We start from the raw sequence: 19,718 nt of genomic DNA, 5'->3' as shown, positions 1-19,718 counted from the left end.
ATTTAACCACTTATCAGCAATTAGCTTTTATGAGGGGATATTTACTTTGAAGATATAAGAACAAAAGTACAAACACTTCCCCCAAACACCTCAGAGTCATGTTCTCCCTTATTCTGCCTCAGTGTCTGAGAAAAATACTCCCAGACTTAGTACAGTTTCTATGGAATATTGATCCCACCAAATTCACTGCTGAATGAGTCTCAGCATAGACATATATGTGTATATATATATATATATATTTGAAGACCATTCCTTAATCCTCCATGGGGCATTGATGGCAGGCTAGGTGTAAAACCACACATGAATGCAGACTTCTAGGAGACCACAGGCTCAATCTCCTGACGTTTCAAAATTCACAATTTTAGAGACTTGAGATTAATCCACCATAAATGAAAGAACAAATACAAAGGGAGGTAAAGATTCAAGATCTCAGATTCTCAGGGCTATGCAGTAGCAACAGAGTAGAGAATGTCCATGGCCTCTCCCTTTATATCATTTTAGTTTTCCAGACACCAGTGAAGGTGTCCAACCTGGGGCAAAATCCACCAAGAGAGTTGCCTCCAAGGATGAAAGCCAAGAGGTAGGTAAGGCCTCTTGAAGCCAATGCCCAGTTGCAGTTCTGCAAATGCAAAGCTCTCCATCACATAGCAGACTAGAACCAAGTACAGAATGTCTACACTTGTATTGGTCTCTCCAAAACACTTCCGTGACGTGTCATCCTGACTTCTCTTTCACATGGGGAATGAGTCTTAGCTGAACATACTGAGGCATGCATCAGTCAAATGTGATCATTTACAAAATAAATGCAAGCTATTTGAGGAAAGTCACTAGTAGTTGGAGGCTGAGATAAGAAAAGACTTCCGGTAAAAAGGTAATTCTTGAATCAAGCTTTAAAGGAAAGTATGGGAGAATGGAGGAGGAAACACTTTCAGCTGTGGGAGTCAGCCTGTGCAAAGGCACAGAAATGGGAAATATATAGTGTCATGTGAAAGGAACAGCAATAAGGACACTATAGATGAACCACTGGGTGTGTGAATGGGAGTAATGTATAATGAGGCTAGAGAGGGAGGTTGGCTCTAGATTGTGAATAACGAGGAGTCATTGAACAAAGACCTTACATTTAGAGCTCAGAGGGCACATAGTTAAAATAATGTTTATGGATGTAGTACTTAGAACCTTCTGCCATTGCACTTCTCTTACTGCAGAAGCAAGAGGAAGCTAGACATTACACAGGGCCAGTTGGTAATTAGCCACTCCATCCTCTGCTAAGCCTCCATGTGGGTGGCAGATAGTATGATACCAAATCTGTTCTTGAAGTATTGAAATCCTCAAGGCCTAGCTCAAATTCCATTTCAATTCAATTGAATTAAATAATATATTGTTTAATATATATCATTATTGCTGTTGTTATTATTATGTGTCTTAGCACTATAAGACAGAACATAAGCTCATAAATAATATACAAGCTTCCTGAGGGTAGGAACTATTTTCTTTTTGGTTTTGGATTCCCAGTACCTAATACAGGGCTATGCACATAGTAAGCATTTGATAAATGTCCATTAAGGTGAGTATTATCCATTATCACTCATCTAATACAAATAGCAGACTAGAACCAAGTATAGAATGTCTACACTTGTAGGTTACTTATAGACATTCTATTGTAGGTTATAGGATACTGTTTTTAGGAAGGTGTCTATCCATTAACCATCCTTGGAAATATTGTCATTAACAGTTGAACCCAATTATCTTTCTAGCATTTTGGAATGGAGGGTGAATTAGTTCAACCTTCCTTAAATCATCTACAGCAAGAAAAATAATAGATCTCAGGAAAGTATACCCCTACATGAGTTATTTGGATGGACTGAGCAAGAACCAATTACTTATTGACAAGGCATGAATGACCCCGCTTGATTCAAAACTTATGTCTCTTGAAAGAGACCACCCAAGCTGCCTTTCAGCTCTTAGAATACAAAGTTCTAATATTGCCTCCATTCCTCTTGGAAGTGTGCAGACTAATAGGCTTAGACCTCAACATACCTTTCTCTTGGCATTGTCAGGGAGCTACTCTAACAGCAAGAAAGGGCATGACAAGGGTTCTATGACCCAATAAGAATGGAAGTAATGGACCAAAGAAGGGAAATTTTCTCCAGAGGACTATGCTTTCCCACAGGTAACCTGGTGAAGAATACAGAATGCTCCCTTTAGAGTCAGAGAATCTGGGTTTGAATCTTAGCTCTGCCTCTTGCCTCATTGTGAGCTGTGGGCAAGTCAATGAATGATCTGATTTTCCTTTATGTAACATGGAGAGAGGTTGAACCAAGGTGCCTCTCAGCTTTCATTCTATGATGCCATAGCAGTTCTCTTTCATAAGCAAAAAAACAAAACAAAAAACACAAGAAACAAAACAAAACAAAAACACTTGGCTTTTTTCCTTCTGTTTTTCCTGGTGAATAAAGGAACACTCTTCTGTTCTACTGTGCTCTCATGCCTACATGTGAGGCCCTATGGGGACGAGGACAAGCATTGATTAGTAATCCATTCCCATCTTCCTTTCAGGAATGCTTGCATGTGTCATATCATTAGAGCTATCATTATGGATTATATTCTTAACTCCTAGCAGTCATTTTGATGGGTTTGTATGCTCGTTGTTGAACCAGAAATTTTTCCAATAGCTCATGAGCATTATGGTGTTCATTAAATCTCTTCCTTTTACTCTCCTGAGAAAAATTGCTTATTTCTTTAGAGGCGCTTAGACCACCAAATGATCTATTATTCGTTGCCAAAAAGAAATCACAGGTAGACGGAGCACTGGCCCTTGACAGATTTGGGGTCCTCTAGCATCATTAAGAATAGTTCTAGATAAATAGTTTTAGCATATATAAATTCATAGATAAAAGGATATTTAAGGTCATATCTTATAGAAATTAATTCTTAGCTCTTCATAATTCAGTTATGCCATAGAGAAAGTGCATATCTTTTCAGCAGGGGTGTAATAAGTAACTATGCATCACCTATGTCTTTTTAATCATAATAGCCAGCATTTGTATTTTGCTTATGATGTTCCACACACTAGACTAAGTGGCTGTTGCCGTTGTTGTTGTTTTAATAAACAAACCCTCACAACTTTGAGATATCATCTCACACCTACCCAGTTGGCTAAAATGATAAGAGGGGGAAATGACAAATGTTGGAGGGGATGTGAAAAAAATCGATACACTAATACATTGTTGATGTAACTATGAACTGATTCCATCATTTTGGAGAGGAATCTGGAATTATACTCAAAGATTTATAAAATGGTGCATACCCTTTGACCTAGTAATACCACTATTACATCTGTTTCCCGAGCTGATTGGGGAAAAAGGAAAAGAAACCTCTATGTTCTAAAATATTTATAGCTGTTCTCTTTGTGGTAGAAAAGAACCGGAAATTGAGGGGAGGCCCATCAGTTGGTGAATGGCTGAACAAATTGTGGTATAAGATTTTGATGGAATGCTACTGTGATATAAGAAATCATGAGCAGGTTGATTTTATTGTGTTGGGGGTTTTGTGTTTTTTTCTTTTGTGCAGGAGGGAAGGCAGGGCACTTGGGGTTAAGTGACTTGCCCAAGGTCACATGGCTAGTTAAGTGTTAAGTGTCTGAGGCCGGATTTGAACTCAGGTCCTCCTGACTCCAGGGCTGGTGCTCTATTCACTGTGTCATCTAGCTGCCCCAGGCAGGTTGATTTTAGAAAAACATGGAAAGACTTGCATGAAATAATGAAGAGTTAAGTGAACAGAACCAAGAGAATGTTGTATGCAGTAACAGCAGTAACAATGAATGACTAAGTGATTCTGAGTATTATAAATATTCAAATCAGCTATAAAGGACCTATGAAGGAGGATGCTATTCCATCTCCAGAGAAAGAAGTAATAAATAGAAGTATACATAATACAGTTTTACATATCTACCTATCCATACATATACATATACACACATTTACAACTACATATATACTTACACAATATATATATACACATATACATACACATATATGTGTCTGTGTGTGTCTAGCTAGTCTAGCTAGGTGGAAAAGTGGATGAGTGCCAGTCTGAGTTCATATCTGGCCTCAGACACTTGCTAGCTGTGTGACCCCATGCAAGTCACTTAACCCTGTTTGCCTCAGTTCCTCATCTGTAAAATGAGCTGGAGAAGGAAATGGTAAACTTCTCCAGTATCTTTGACAAGAAAACTCAAAATGGAGTCACAAAGAGTCAGACAGGATTGAAACAACTTAACAACAATGTGCATTTGTGTGTGCATGAGTGAGTGTGTGTGTGTGTGTGTGTGTGTGTGTGTGTGTGTGTGTGTGAAATGGTGGCCTTCTCTAGTGCAGGGTGTGGAGGAAAGGGGACAGTTCAGAACTTAAAATGTAACCAAAAAATACATTAAATTTAAAAATAAACATTTTCTCATTTGATTTTAACCATAATCCTAGGAGGTAGATGCTATTATTATCTCCATTTTACAGTTGAGGGAATTTAGGCAAACAAGTTAAATGACTTGTCTAAGGTCACTCCAGTAGTAAATGTCTGAGGTCAAATTTGAACTTGGGTCTTCCTGACTCCAGACCCAGTGTTGCCTTTCCCTGAGACTGTATACATTTTATATGCTGTGATAGATTATAAGTTCCCTAACTGTAGGGACAATGTCTTTTCCTTTTTTCATATCCATTAATTCATTCTGAATGATTTATTGAGCACTTATGGGCAAAGCATTTGTAAAGTCCACTTGACAAAGTTTCATTGTCTGCCTTTGCAGACAATATAGACATATATTTCATTTACATGAGTGAAGAACTGATTGAATGATCAAAAGCAGAACAGCCTTTAATGGTTTGGTGTTAATTTGATGGGAAGTCTCTAGTGGAGGGTCCCAAGGATCTATCATTAGTCCTATTCTTTTTTCAAATTTTTCCACATGACCTAGATAAAGGCACAAATGACATACTTATATTCAGAGATGGTACAAAACTGAGGGACAGCCAGCACCCTGGAGGACAGAGTTAGAATGGGGAAAATCTCAATAGACTAGAATGGTAGGCCATAAAGTGAAATTCAACAGAGAGAGATGCAGCAGGTTCTACCCTAGGGTTCAAAAAAATCAGCTTAACAAATACAAGAGTGGGGAGGCCTAGATTGGGAACAGTTTCTGTGAGGAAAAATCTGAAGTTTTATTGAACTGCTAAATCAATAGGAATCAACACTGACATTAAAGCCCCCCGCCCCCCAAATTTGTCTGCATTGAAAGACACAATGTCAGGAATGATTGAAGTGACATTTGAGCTATCCTTTGCCCTCACTGGGCCACATGAGTTTTAAGTTTTTGCCATATTTTAAGAGAGAAATTGATGAGTTTTTATAAGAAGGTAGCCAAGATATTGATTACTTAACATGAGCATCCCTCCAAGGGATCCATGTTTATAAGGGAGAATGGAAACTTGGAGAGTTGATATCTGCCATCAAGCATCTGAGGGGCTGGTCGGGAGAAAGGGGATTTGACTAACCGCAGAGCAAGAGGGAAATAGAAAGTTACTGAGAGACTAAGCTCAATATGAGGGGAAAACATAAAAAAATTCAAGCTATCTAAAAGTAGGAGAGGACAACTAAGTGGCTCAGTAGAAAGAGCTCTGGGCTTGGAACCAGAAATATTCATCTTCATGAGTTCAAATCTGGTCTCAGACACTTACTAGCTGTGTGACCCTGGGCAAGTCACTTAACCCTGTGTGCCTCAGTTTCCTTATATGTAAAAATGACCTGGAGAAGGAAATGGCAAACCACTGCAGTATCCCTGTCAAGAAAACCCCAAACAGGGTCTGACATGAATGAAAAACCACTTAACAAAAACAGGAGGTATCAGGTTCCCTCTAACTAAAGGCCCTCAATGACAGATGAGAGGTGCCCATTGGTATTACAGAGATGATTCTTGTTCAGAAGCCACAAAGACTAATATTTACAGTGCTGCACTTGGAGTCTAAAAGTAGTGAGTTAAAATTCCACCTCAAAAGCTTACTTCCTCTGTGACTCTGGGCAAATCACTTAACTTTTCGAAGCCTCAGTTTTCTAGTCTATAAAATAGGTATATTAATTGCACTTATCTCATATACTTACTTATTGTAAGACTCAAATGAGACAATCTGTTTTAAGAGCTTTCCAAATGCTAAAGCCTTGTATAAATATACTTCTGAGTTATTGGCATTATGTCTCTAAGCCTCTCTGAACCTCCTCCATCCAATCCATTCCCACAGAAAATCACCAAAATTATTTTCCTTAAATGCAGTTTTGACCATATCACCCTTATATTCAGTTAATTCCAGTGGTTCCTCATTGCCAACTATAAATCCTTCTGTTTGACATTTAAAGCTCTTTGTAACCTAGCCCTTCCTTCCTTTCTTGTCTTCAGACACATTCCTGTTCTGCCCACACTCTACAGTCAAGCCATACTGGACTACTTGCTGTTCCAAACACATAACACTCAATATCCCATCTCTGTCACCATACTTACTGTGCTATTCTCTCTTTACCTGTGACCCTGGGATTTCCTACTTTCCTTCAAGATTCAGTTCAAGCAAAATAGGAATATTTAATAGGAATGTATATCCGATTGCATGCTGTCTTGGGGAGGGAAGAGGGGAAGAAAATTGAAAATTTATGGAAATAAATGTTGAAAACTAAAAATAAATAAACTTTTAAAAAGAACGAATAAAAGGGAAAAAAAAGATTCCATTCAAGTTCTGCCTTCTAAATGAAGTTTGTCCTGGTCATCCCAGTTACTAGGGTTCTCCCTCCCCAAGCTAACTTATATTAATTTGTATATGTTCTGTAGATACTTATGCAAAAGGGGAGGATATAATTCCTCCCTCCCCACTCAGTGTATGATGAGGTCTTCTGGGCTAACAAGATGTTAAATTAACTTTAAAATTGGTCCACATCCTCTAATCCCTATAGAAAGTATGAACACCTCTCCAATTAAGTCAGAAGAGAAAGGGATTGACTGAGCAGAGAAGCTAACCATACCCCTAGGGGCTTTAAATAGCTAAACCCTTAAGAGTTTTTAGGGAATACAGGTTTGGGAGTACTTTGCTGAGGAGATATTTGCTGTAGGAAAAAAAAAGGAATTTGCCAACCATAAGCCAGGGCATCTAGTAGCAACTTTCAAAAGGAAAACAACCCATACAGTTGTTCTAGAATTCATCAGTTTGAGAGTTCAAAGCATAATTGAAGAAGCAGAGATATACAGAAAGTCACTCAAGCAAGGGAGGAATAGAACCCTTGGCAGCAGAAAGAGACTTGACCATGGACTCAAGAAAGAGCTGACACTGGCAATCAAGAGTAGAGCCATGAAAAGGAGTGGAGCCTGGAAATCCAAATGAGCACCACACATAGAAGGGATACTGCATCCAAGGAAAACTATGTAAGAACTCTACAAAGAGACAAAAGATCCAGGGCTTGGTGATCTTTTGTGTATATATATATATATGTATGTATGTATGTATGTATATATATATATGTACATATATACATACATATGTATTCCTCACTACCATTGTACTCTTAAATTTAATCCCAGTTTTTTTTTTATGGATTCTCTATGTATTTGTAAGAGAACATGCCACAAGTTTATGGGAAGAGAGGGGGTGAAATGTTTTATAGCTACTGGTTTTAATATCCTGTCAGTAAGTGACTATGCTAAGAGTTAATTGTATCTACTGATTGACTATTTAAGGGAAGAACACACATAGGGGCTAGTGACATATAATAGTAGAAGTAAAGTTCACAGCATCACTCCTAGAACTCAAGAAGCCAGTTAGACTCTGAGGACCCAACTCATGAGAGTGATTTGAGAGCGTAACTCAGATGGAGTGTTATACTGTGGGACCCCATCTGAAACATATGTGAGTGACATATATTTGGGACCCACTAGAGAGATTCTCTATTTGGAAGCTTCCTTTTTGGATGCCTTGGTTTTACAAGCATCCACTAGATAAAAATCAGGATTTTTTTTTCCTTTTGGTTTGGTCTATAATTAGACAATCAGTTTTCAGGTGATTTTATAAGTAAGACCAACCAATTCCTTTGAGATCTGTATTCAGTTATGCAAAAGTTAACCATTAATATCTATTGTATTACTGTATGATTCCAAGTATGGAAACTGATAAAAATAGTCTGCATGTTGCATCCCTAGAAAACTGGTATGCAGCAATTTGCCTAGAGCACATTCATCCATATTCATTTCCTCCCCACTTCTGAGTAGAAACTTCTTGTCTCTCTGTGAAATGAGTCCAGACAGCTCTCCTCCATTAGAATTTAAGCTCCTTGAGGGCAAGAATCTTTTCACTTTCTGTCTTAGTAGCCCCAACACTTAGCATAGTTCTCATAGGAGTCATTTAGTAAATGCTTATCGATTAATTTAGTCTCATTCTTCATCTGTAAAATGCAGATAATAATACCTGTAATATCTAACTCAGGGTTATTGTAAAGCTCAGTTGTTGTAATGTATGCAGAGCACTTTGGAAACCTTAAAGTACTGCATAAATCTCAGCTATTATTATCATTCAGGTATGGATTAGACTAAATGGCCCCAGAAGTTCCTTCTACCTCCATAGCTCTGTCATAATATATCTTCCCTCACCCCCAACCCCCATGTGTAACACTATGCTTTAAGACTAGCAAATACTCCATCAATCTCTACTGATAGAATGGCTAGCCCCTGCGAGGCCAGAGACCAACTTCTCATGCTGTTATTCCAGCAGAGACGTCCAAGGGACAACCTGTGCTGCACTCACCTTTGCTTGTGACTCAACACTGAGACTTTGAAACAGGAATTTCCCAGCTGGATCATCCAACATAAAATTCCATTTTGGTTTCAAAGCCTTCCCTGATGACTTGGCCCAATAATTAAACTTAAAGCTTAAAGAATAGCAGGAGCACATTCGACAGGTAAAAGAACTTTTTATTGATATTGAGGCATTTGAAACAAGGGAAGCAGAGGGAAAGAGAATCTGTGAAGTCAACTTGATTTTGAACTTGAATATATACCCCATCCTCAATATCCTTCTCATGGGAGAGCTGGAATAAAGCAGCACAGGCAGGGGCCAGATTCTAGGCACATTCTCTGGAAGGCTAAAAACCAAGATGACTCAAGGGGAAAATGGCAGAGGGAAGAGTCCAATAAAGTGGAACATTGTTCAGAAAAAGCATTAGAAAGCCTGTATCTGGAGAAGCGGATCATTTCAAACACCTCCCATTAAGGTTCAATATTTGGGAAAAAGGGGAGGTTCTTGGTAATTTGAGGAAGTACCAAAAAATTAATTGATAGCTTTAAGGAAGAAATAGAGTGAAGGTAACACTGCGTCATAAACACATCGTTGGGGAAAAGGAAGACTATTAATTCTCATGATTCTTCATACCACAGGACAGAAAAGTAATAGTTCAAGTCGTGTATGATGAAATCTAATGCTGTGGTATAATTTTTTCCCATCGATCGGTTCCCAGCCTATCTCAGGTGATTTATAGGAATAACTAGGAAGCAGCATTCACTGCAGGCTGGCTAGGCTGCTGAAGTTTATGTGCTGTACCAGTTTCCAGAGTTAATAGATTTTCAATTACAGCCTATGGAGTAGTTCTGGGCTCCTGGAGGCAGCAGGCAGGGAGCAGACCAGGTCTTATACCTTAACCACTCCCCTGAGCCCCAATCTGCCGACTGACAGTAGCACTCCCTGCAAGGCAATCACCAGTGGACTCTGGAAGAGAGGAGCTCCCGGATGCAATGATGTTTGGAGAGAGCTGAAGTCATGAGTCATGAGAGCTAAACCCAGAGGCGTTGGGCCAGCATGGCTATTGGTAGCATGGACCTGGAGCCTGGAAGCTAGAGGGAAAAGACTTTGACAGATTAAAAACTCTCCAGAGTACAGGAGTAGGAGCTAGATGATCTGGATCCTAGTTTGGACTCTGTCATTGATCAGATGTGTGAATTAACTTCCTGGTACCTAAGTTGTCTTTTCTGTAAAATACTGTTAGTTGTCCTACTATACTCACAGTTGTTGTTTTTTTAATTTTAATTTAATTTTTAAAATTTACATAGTAAAACAAACATTTCCATAATGTAGTATAATATTATGAGACAATAAGATTGTGAAAATTAATTGAAAAATATAAAGCACATATATATTTATTATTTATAATAATAATACCTAATAATTATAAAGTGCTTTAAGGTTTACAAAGTACTTTGCATATATTATATTATTTTTAGGATCACTAACAACCCTAAGAAGTAGAATTATTAGGGTTATCCCCATCTTACAGATGAGGAGACTGAGGTTGAGAGGTGACTTGTTCAGGCTACACAGTAAATAGGTATTTAAAGTGGAATTCAAACTTGGCCCTTCCTGTTGCCAATTCCAGTGCTCTTAATCATTATGGAAAGCTGCCTGTTAATTATAATAATTACCATAATTATCTCATTTTCATCTTTTGTGGTAGAGTTCAGATAGAAATTGAATTAACTCTACCATCATACTGCCAGAAAAAAAAAAAAAACTTATCGAAAAGAAATTCATCTCATCAGAGATTATATCAGTTTTGATTCTCACACCTTATCAATACTCTCAGTAGTCTCTACCCCTCTGATGGGAGGGCTGGGAGGCTAAAAATAAATAAACAAAAATTTCTTCCCAAGTCCTCTATTTAAAGAGGGTCAAGGGAGGGCTCATTCCCCAACCATTTACTACCAGTTATATTCCTTGGATTCAATTCCACCATCATCATGTTGGCCTCCCTTATACTTCTCTCCCTCCTCCTTAAAGTTTCCTTTTGTATATTGTCTTCCCCTATTAGATTCCAATCTCTTTGAGGGCAGAAATCCTCTTTTTCTTATTTGTGTCTCCAATGTTTAACACAGGGCCTGGCAGATAGTAAGTGCTTGATAAATATTTATTGAAGTTGAATTGAAATTGGTACAAATTACTATCCTGTTACTATTCTTCATATTCAGTGGTCTATGCCAAATTGCACTGGATGATAAAAGAACTGCTCTTTGTAATTCACTAATAGTGTTGGGATGTCAACTCCTCTTTTGTGAGCTCACTGAAAACACCTTTAGGACAAGTCTAGTACCATGCAGGATGATAGGAAGAACATGGACCTCATCCTGTGCCTATATGATTTCAGTTTCTTCTGCTTGGTCACTATATTTTGAAGGTGTTTCATTCTACATAGTTTAGATATTATGAATATTTGGTATGGGGACAGCCATTAAAATGTTATTCTTTCATTTTTATGAATGAATGTTGTCTGGACATTTGTGGGCAATAATTTTGTCTGAAATAATGGCTCACTTCCAATTGAGTTTATTGGTTGCATTCTCAAGGATATTTTTGAGGTACTTTTAGTATGAAGATTTGTCATCTGTCAATCCACTAAAAAAATAAAAACATACAGTTTTTACAACCAGGTCCTTCCTATCTTTCTGGGTATTTGGCAGGAACTAAATTTTTATAGTCTGCAGTGAAGTGTTGTGGAGTTTCTTCTCTTCTTTTTTTTGGTGTTTTCTCTCTTTTTTATTGTGGAATTGTTGGGGTTTTGCTTTTTTTCTTAATCTACATTGATCGCTAAACCCAGGCTTCTTAAAGATAACTTGTACATAATTTCCAATGAATTTCCATCATAAATGTCTTCATTTCTATACAAAAATCCAAATTAGATTATGAGTTTAGTAACTGTGAGCAATTTTTAGCCCTTAGGTGCATGCCACAGAGTAGGCATTTAATAAATGCTTGTTACTGCTGCTATTTGACTTTCATTCACAAAATCAGGGAGCTGATGCCATGACATGCAAGTGAGTTGGATTTAAGTGAGGGAGGGTTATAGGAAGTCATCAGCCTCACTTTCTCCTCCAGAGAGCCATGTGGGTCCAGTGGCCAAATATAGATCAGGACAACTGCCCAGAATGCAATGGGGGATATTGGCCTTTTCAAGTTAAGGTCTTTAACAGGTCTCAGTTTGTCTGAGGCAAAGCCCATTCAGTGATTAAGGTTTAAAAAGAAATGAGGCAGAGAATGACCTCTTTACCTAGTTAAAAAAAAGTCCATCTGGGAGGGGAAGATTCTCAGGGTTTCTAGACAAAACAGAAATAATTGCTATTTGCATTCCTTCTGAGCCAGTTGGGACCCAAGCAATGCCCAGGCAGGGCTTGGCCTGGGACCTATTATTGGTCAATCAATGAGAGCCAGAGTGATTTTGTGTCAAGGCTGCTCCTTAAGAGAAAAAAATTTTTTCAGAGATTAACATTTACATTCTCTGACACTGAATCACCAGAGTGCAGGGCCTCATCTCCTCAACCTGGACTATATTGAACGAACTTGCTAATGGGTCTACCTGCTTTATCTCCTTACAGCAATTCATCCTCCATTCAGCCACCAAAGAGATTTTCCTAAAGTATAGGTCTGATCATGGTCTCTCCTCTATTCAGTAAACTGCAGTGGTTCCCTATTGCCTCCAGGAACAAATATAAAATGCTCTGTCTGGCATTGGAAACCCTTCATAACCTAGCCCCCTACTACCTTTCCCATCTTCTTATACCTACTCCTTGACATATGCCATTTGATCCAGTGACACTGACATCCTGACTGTTTTGTGAATAAGATACCACATCTCTCAGCTCTGGGCATTTTCTCTGGCTGTCTATCATGTCTAGAGTGCTCTCCCTCCTCCCCTCTGACTATTGACCTCCCTTGACTTCCTTTAAGTCTCAACTAAAATCCCACCTTCTCCAGAAAGCCTTCCCCACCCCTTCTTAATTCCAACGCCTTCCCTCTGTTAATTATCTTCTATTTGTCCTATATATAGCTTGGTCTGTATATATTTGTTTCCATGTTGTCTTCCTCATTAGACTATAAGCTCCTTGAGGGCAAGGACTGCCTTTGCCTCTTTTTGTATCCCCAGTACTTAGCATAATGCCTGGCACTTAGTAGGAACTTAATAAATGTTTCTTGAATAAATGAATGAATAAGGCACAGAGCACAGAAGTAGATGGTGAGGGAAATAGCGGAGGAGAGGGAGGCAGATCAAAGTGGGACAAGGCAGGGTGGGGGAGGCAAAGGGAAGAATTTCTTCTAGGGTTCTGGGGATGAGGAGCAACCTCACTCATCCAGGCCACTTTGGGATGTGCTCATTAACACAGCAATATCATCTCAAAGTTATCAATGCCAGCTTAGGCTTACTTTATTTGAATAATGTTTCTCTGGTTTTACTTCCCATGTCAGGTTGAGTTTATTGGCAGTTTACAGATGGAGGGACTGTTATTGGGACCAGGGGACCATTATGAGGACCTAACTGGTTTCTCCTAATTTTACACATAGTCTCTGGATGTGGCCTTAACTAATGTAGGAGGTAATTTGGGGCAAGTGGGTGCTATGTTCTTCTTTACATTCTTAATTCCTGTTTCCTATTATTGTTACCTTACACTTACCAACTACTCATGATACTAACTGGTGGGGTAGTTGGGGGACCATAAGAAAATATTATTTCAACTTATGATATTTTAAAAATGTGCATTTAGACTGTTATTTAGGAATAGGGACTCAGCCTGTCATTTCACTGATGTAGAGAACTCCCAGGTGAAGAAATTCCCTCCACTGATGCAAGTCAGTACTTTCTCTGTAACTTAAAGCATTGGAGAATTGCCCAGAGAAGTGAAATTTGAAATGACTTTCCTGGGGTCACACAGTCATTGTCACATAAGCCATTTGTGGGACTGAAATTCCAATCTTTCTGGCTTCCCAGGAAATTCTTTATCCATTAAGCTGAACTGGTGACAGGCAATACATAGGTATTCATTGCTTTAAGAACCTTCTTCCCACTCAACTTTCAGGATGCCCATAAGTTTCTTAATGTATTATTCTGCCGCAGCCTTCTCCTTAATATCTTTAAGCTCAATGTGTCTTGCCTGGAGAACTCCAAGGTAATTATAGTATTGTCATCATCCATCGGTACAAAGGAAACTTAAGATCAAGCTAAAACCTTCAGTCACTATCTTCACTAAAAATATCATCATCATTATTCTATTATTATTGTTATTATTTATTATCTTATTCTTTTCATCTTTTTTAAAGGAGTTAGAGGAGTTTTAAAGAAGTTTCTAAAATTCTAAATGGTCCTGGGACAAGTCATTATCCTGCTATTTTTTCCCTATTCATTGTTCTACATCCTAATATAGATATTAGTAGATAAAATAATTACTTTTTTATAATTCAATGAAGGTGTTGAAATCTAAGCCTGTCTTCTGTGGGCTTATTGGAAGCATCTTCAGGAAAAATCTAGGAGCAATAATATTCATGTTATTATTAATATAATTTTTCTAATCTTTTTTGATGGAGTTCAGGTAGAAAAAGTATTGGACAGGTCCTGATATTATTATAATCTTGCTATTACTATTTTATACTTAATATTTTCCAGGCTATTAGTGCACAGGTCAATAAAGTGACTGCTTTTGTAATTGGATAAAAATGTTAGGAGGTAAATATTAGTAAAGAAGTATTGGGAGGTAAGTTCTTCAGAATCAGTGGAAACCTCAAGGATAATTCTGGTAACAGTCAAGACTATGGAGGAGATATGTATTCATGTGTGCACTTATGTTTTTACATATAAATGTTTTATCCAGGCGATTGTGGGCAAGAATTTTGTCCAAAAGGATGGTCTGGTTCCACTAAAATTTATTTAATTTTCAAAGATATTTTGAGATTTTAGATTAGGAGGATCTGTCATTTTGGTAGTTTATGAAAGCTAGTAAGTTTCAGAAATATTGCTATTCTGAAGTATTGCTAGCTTCTAGGCTGTGTCTTGCTACATATTCAGTAGCTGCTAAAATTTTGCAGCCATCAAGGAAGTGATTCTTCTAATGCTTCCTTGCACAATCTGCATTGATTAATAAGCCTAGGCTGTTTAAATATTTGTCTGTAACTTCTGGTGACAATGACATGGCCCTGAATTGTCATCAGTAATCTCTCCATTTTTATAAATATATCCAAATGAGCATATTTGATGCCTTTGCTCCATAGCAGTAAATCCATTTGGCTGAGTCTTAGTCATTGCTATTGCCATTTGTAAAGCTCACAAACCATTATTTTAACACATCTCTTCTATTGTAGAGTTTTCCAAAAATCAGATTCAAACTCATTGGCTTATATTGGAAGAATCTATTATCTTCCCCTTTTTGAAAATTCAGAGATCTGACCATTTCTATTCCTATGGCACCTCTCCCTACTATGATTTTTCAAAGATCACTCAAATATCAGTAATCATATCCATCACTTCATTCAACACTCCAGGGTGTTGTTCAACTAGGCCTAGAAACTTGAATCAATTAAGAAAAGTTTAGTGCTTTTTTGCAATCTTGTGCTTCATATTTCAGTCCTCATCAGTAATTTTTTCTATCTTGTTTGAAGATCATTCTCTTGGTAGCAAAAATAAAAACAAAACAAAACAGGGATTCCTATTAAGATGGCAGCATGAAAGTCATAGAGGAGCCAAATGCTCCCATATCTATTGCATCAATGATCTAAAAAGGACATCAGATCAAATAATAATCAGAAATCCAAAGACAAACACCAGTAAACCTTCAGCCAGCCCAGAACCCAGGACTCTATAAAAAAGACAACCATAAAACTCAAAGGCATAGAGAGGGGACTTGTCAGGGAAGCCAGCATAATTAAAAATGAAATTAGCTCTGTAGGAAAGACTTAGGAGAATGAGATAAGACTATACTATTTGACAAAACTCCTTTGGAAAATTGAATAGCAGTCTAACAGAAAGTAGATTTAGAACAGCTTATGCCATACATCAATAAGTGCTTCAAATAGAAAAAAAATGGCCTATACATAAAGGGTGAAGTCCTAAATAAATTAAAGGAGCAGGAAAGAAATTACCTTCTGGATCTCTGGTTAAGGAAAAAGCTTATAATCAAACCAAGGAGAGAAAATAACATAAGATAAAAAGGACAATTTTATTGCATAAATTTTTTTTAATGTGCACAAATAAAGCCAATGCAACTAACATTAGAAGGGAAATAGTTAACAGGGGTGAAAAATCTTTATATTAAGTTTCTCTGATAGTGGTCTTATTTCTGAGATTTGAAAGGCAGTTGGAGATTCAAGATTGGAGGCCAGCAGATAGATCTGAGAGTCATCAGCACAGAGATGATAATTAAATTCATGGGAACTGATGAGATAATCAAGTGAAGTAGTATGGAGGAGAAGAGAATCCAGCACAGAGTCCCATGGGATGCTCATTGGATGCCCATGGTTAGAGGGCATGACTTGGATGATGCAGTAAAGGTGAATGAAAAGGAGTAATTAGGTATATAGGAGAACAAGGCAGGTGACACAGTGGACAGAACTCTGGTTCTGGATTCAGGAGGACCTGATTTCAAATCTGACCTCAGATACTTACTAGCTGTGTGGCCCTAGGAAAATCACTTAACCTTGTTTGCCTCATTTCCTCACCTGCAAAATGAGCTGGAGAAGGAAATGGTAAAATACTCCAGTATCTATGCCAGGAAAATCCCAAATGAGGTCACAGAGAGTCGGACCAACAACAAGGAGAACAAGGAGAGAGTCATGTTCCAAAGAACTAGGGAGAGGAGAGAACTTAGAAGAGTGTGATTCACAATGTCAAATGCTACAGATATGCTAAGAGGAATGAGACTTGAGAAAAGGCCATGGAATTTGGCAGTTAAGAGATCACTGGCAACTTTGGAGAGAGAGGTTTCAGCAAAATAATAAATTTGGAAGTCAGAATGTAAAGAGCTAAAAAGTGACTAAGAGAAGAGAAAGTGGAGGCACCTATTATAGAAAGCCTTTGCAAGGTGTTTGGTCACAAAGGGCAGAAGAGATAGACAACAATAGTTAAATGTTGAAATGCTAACACAGGAGTCAGAAAATACATTAAAAGGTAAACATGAGTTAGCAATCATGAGGGACTAAAGAAAAAACTGTTTACACTTAAATATGGGGAAATGATGCATGTGTCTCCTTAGAATCCTATCCTCATCAGAGATCATAGAGGGAGTGTAATTTGACAGAGGACATGGGCATAGTTTGGGGAGTATTTTTATGATTTTAAAAGTGAAAAAAAAATTCACAGTAGAGGGAGAGGAAGGGTGGGGGAAATTATTCATAATTGGTGTGCTCAAGTCCATATAAGCTGAAAAAGTCTATATAAGCAAGGAGGAAAGTGTAAGGGAGCAGGAGATTCATTCTTATCTGAACTGGTCAAAGGAAGAAAGAATATACATATATGCACATACACAGAATAAAGTACAGAAAAACATTTTACTCTACAGGGAAACAGGAAGGAAAACAGAGAAGGAGTTGAAGTAAGAAGTAGAGTAGATTAAGGGAGCCATATGTAGTCCTAAAGTAAACAAAATTCTAATTAAGGAGAGTGGATCTGAAGACTGATTTAAAAGAAAAGAAAGAATAAGAACCTGTGTTTGGTTTCTAGATAAGAGAAAAAGAAGATGGACAATGCAAAAGAAGGACTCTGATTAACACAATGACCAATCATAATTCCAGAGGACTCATGATAAACATACTATCTACTTCCTATTAGACTGGTATAAATTAACATATTTTGGGGAGAGGAGGAGCACAAGGAATGGTCAATTCAGGGAAATTATTTTGCCGGACTATACATATTGTAACAGGAATTTTTGATGTTTGTTCCCTGTTTTCTCCATGTGAGAGGGTAAGAAAGGGAAAAAAGGGGATTTTGTTGGATAAAAAAAAACAAAGCTTGATTTTAAAAATTAATAAAAATCTTTGGATTTTCTGAAAAATCTTTGGACTTTCATGATACCATATTTTAAGAAATTATAATTGAAAATTGACTAGATTGAAACTATCTGCAGATCCTTTACCTGATTGTATGCCACCATGGGGGGGGGGGGGACCATAGGAGGGAGGGGAAGAAAATTTGAAACTCAAAGAACTGGGGAACTGAATCTTGTAAACTAAAAGTAAACGAAAAAATTAATAAAGACAAAAGAAAGAAAGAAAGAAAATTGACTAGATTTATTTGAATCAAAGAGCAAAGTGAAAAATAGAAAAAAAAAATCCACCAGTTACCTGCTGATTAAAAGAAACCCCCAAATGAAAATTCTGTGGAATGTCATGACCAAAATCCAAAGCTTTTGGAAAAGAAAGCTCCAAAGAAAAAATGCTGCAGGCAACTGCAAAGGAATTGTTCAAGTAACAAGGAACTACAGTCAGTATTGTACAAGACATGGCAACAACTCCAATTAAGAAGAGAAAATCTTGTCATACAATATTACAAAAGACACATTTACAAGTAAAAATAACTTACCTTACAAGGATGGGTACAATATAAATTGAAAGAGAGAGACAGAGAGAGAGAGAGAAAATAACCTTTAATTTTATATGTGTGTATGTATGTGTGTATCTTTTAAGCATTCCTGAGTAAAATGTCAGAGCTGAATATGCAAGCACAAGAATCAAGAAAAAAGTAGAAACAAAATAATTAAGCTCTTCCTTAACTCCTCGATTCAATAACATTATTCATTCTGACCAACCAGTTATCCTGCTCCTTATTTCAGCTTTCTTTTGCTCCCCAAATGGCTTTTTTTAAGGGCACTTTCTGTTGTCTTTAACATTTATGATCAGCCTCCTACTGCCCATTAATGATCCTGACACTATTTTTATATGACCATAGTACACTTTCACCAGAAGTTAACTGTCCTCTTTCCCATCTTCCATACAAATTTAAAAAATCAAAGCTAGGAAATTATTTCCATGTTCAGCCATATTTATATCTTTAGACAGAACATTTTTTTCTTCCATATCTATGCCAATTTATAACCCCCCTGCAAAGAGGGAGCTCCTAAGTGGGCAGCATGGAATAAGGGTCTGAACCAGCAATTTTCTTCCAAATCAATGTCAATCACTGTCAATATTTCATTACTGATAATATACCATTTCTCTTGGGCTGATTTTTCTTGCAGAATTGTATGCCACGGTATGATGCCTGCTCTTTCCTTAAATCTATGAAATCCACTTTTCCTGTGTCTTTGGTATGTGGGACTATGCCCCACATTATCCTTTATCATATTCATTATTAATACATATTCAGGTCCAATTTTTCCAGGGTCTTTGCAAATGATTCCCTTACTGTATCTTTATAGATTAACCAGAGCCTAAAAGGATTCAGAATGTGTCTGAGGATTTGAATACAAATGAAAATTATTTCTCTCCTCCTTCTACCCTACTTTTCCTCTCTTCCTCTCAAGCACTGGCTGTTGGTAATGCTCCCAGCCATCAGAGTTGGTTTGACTTTAGATCTCCCTCTGTTCTTGGACATATACAGTAATCCCAATCCTAGAAAAGCATCTCCAAAATGAATGGCTTTACTAATAAGGATCAGAGGTGTCAAATATGCAGGTTTGGGCTTCATGTTTGGACCATAACACTCCCACATGCAGGTTGAAGTAGATTAAAATGTAACTAGGAAATATTTAACTAAATAAATAAAAGTAGAATAAAACATAGGTAGCATTACATGTCATTATGAAGCTCTCAGGAATCCTTACATATGGATTAATTGTCTCCAACTCTATTTGAATTTGTCACTACTGCAATGGAGGACCAGGTGAGAGAGTTGCTCAG

The sequence above is a fragment of the Petaurus breviceps genome, unplaced genomic scaffold (assembly GCF_028583685.1).
Source record: "Petaurus breviceps papuanus isolate PSGF00001 unplaced genomic scaffold, PetGlider_PUasm1.0 91133, whole genome shotgun sequence".
Lineage (NCBI taxonomy): Eukaryota > Metazoa > Chordata > Mammalia > Diprotodontia > Petauridae > Petaurus > Petaurus breviceps.
Note: the sequence above shows the minus strand (reverse complement) of the source record.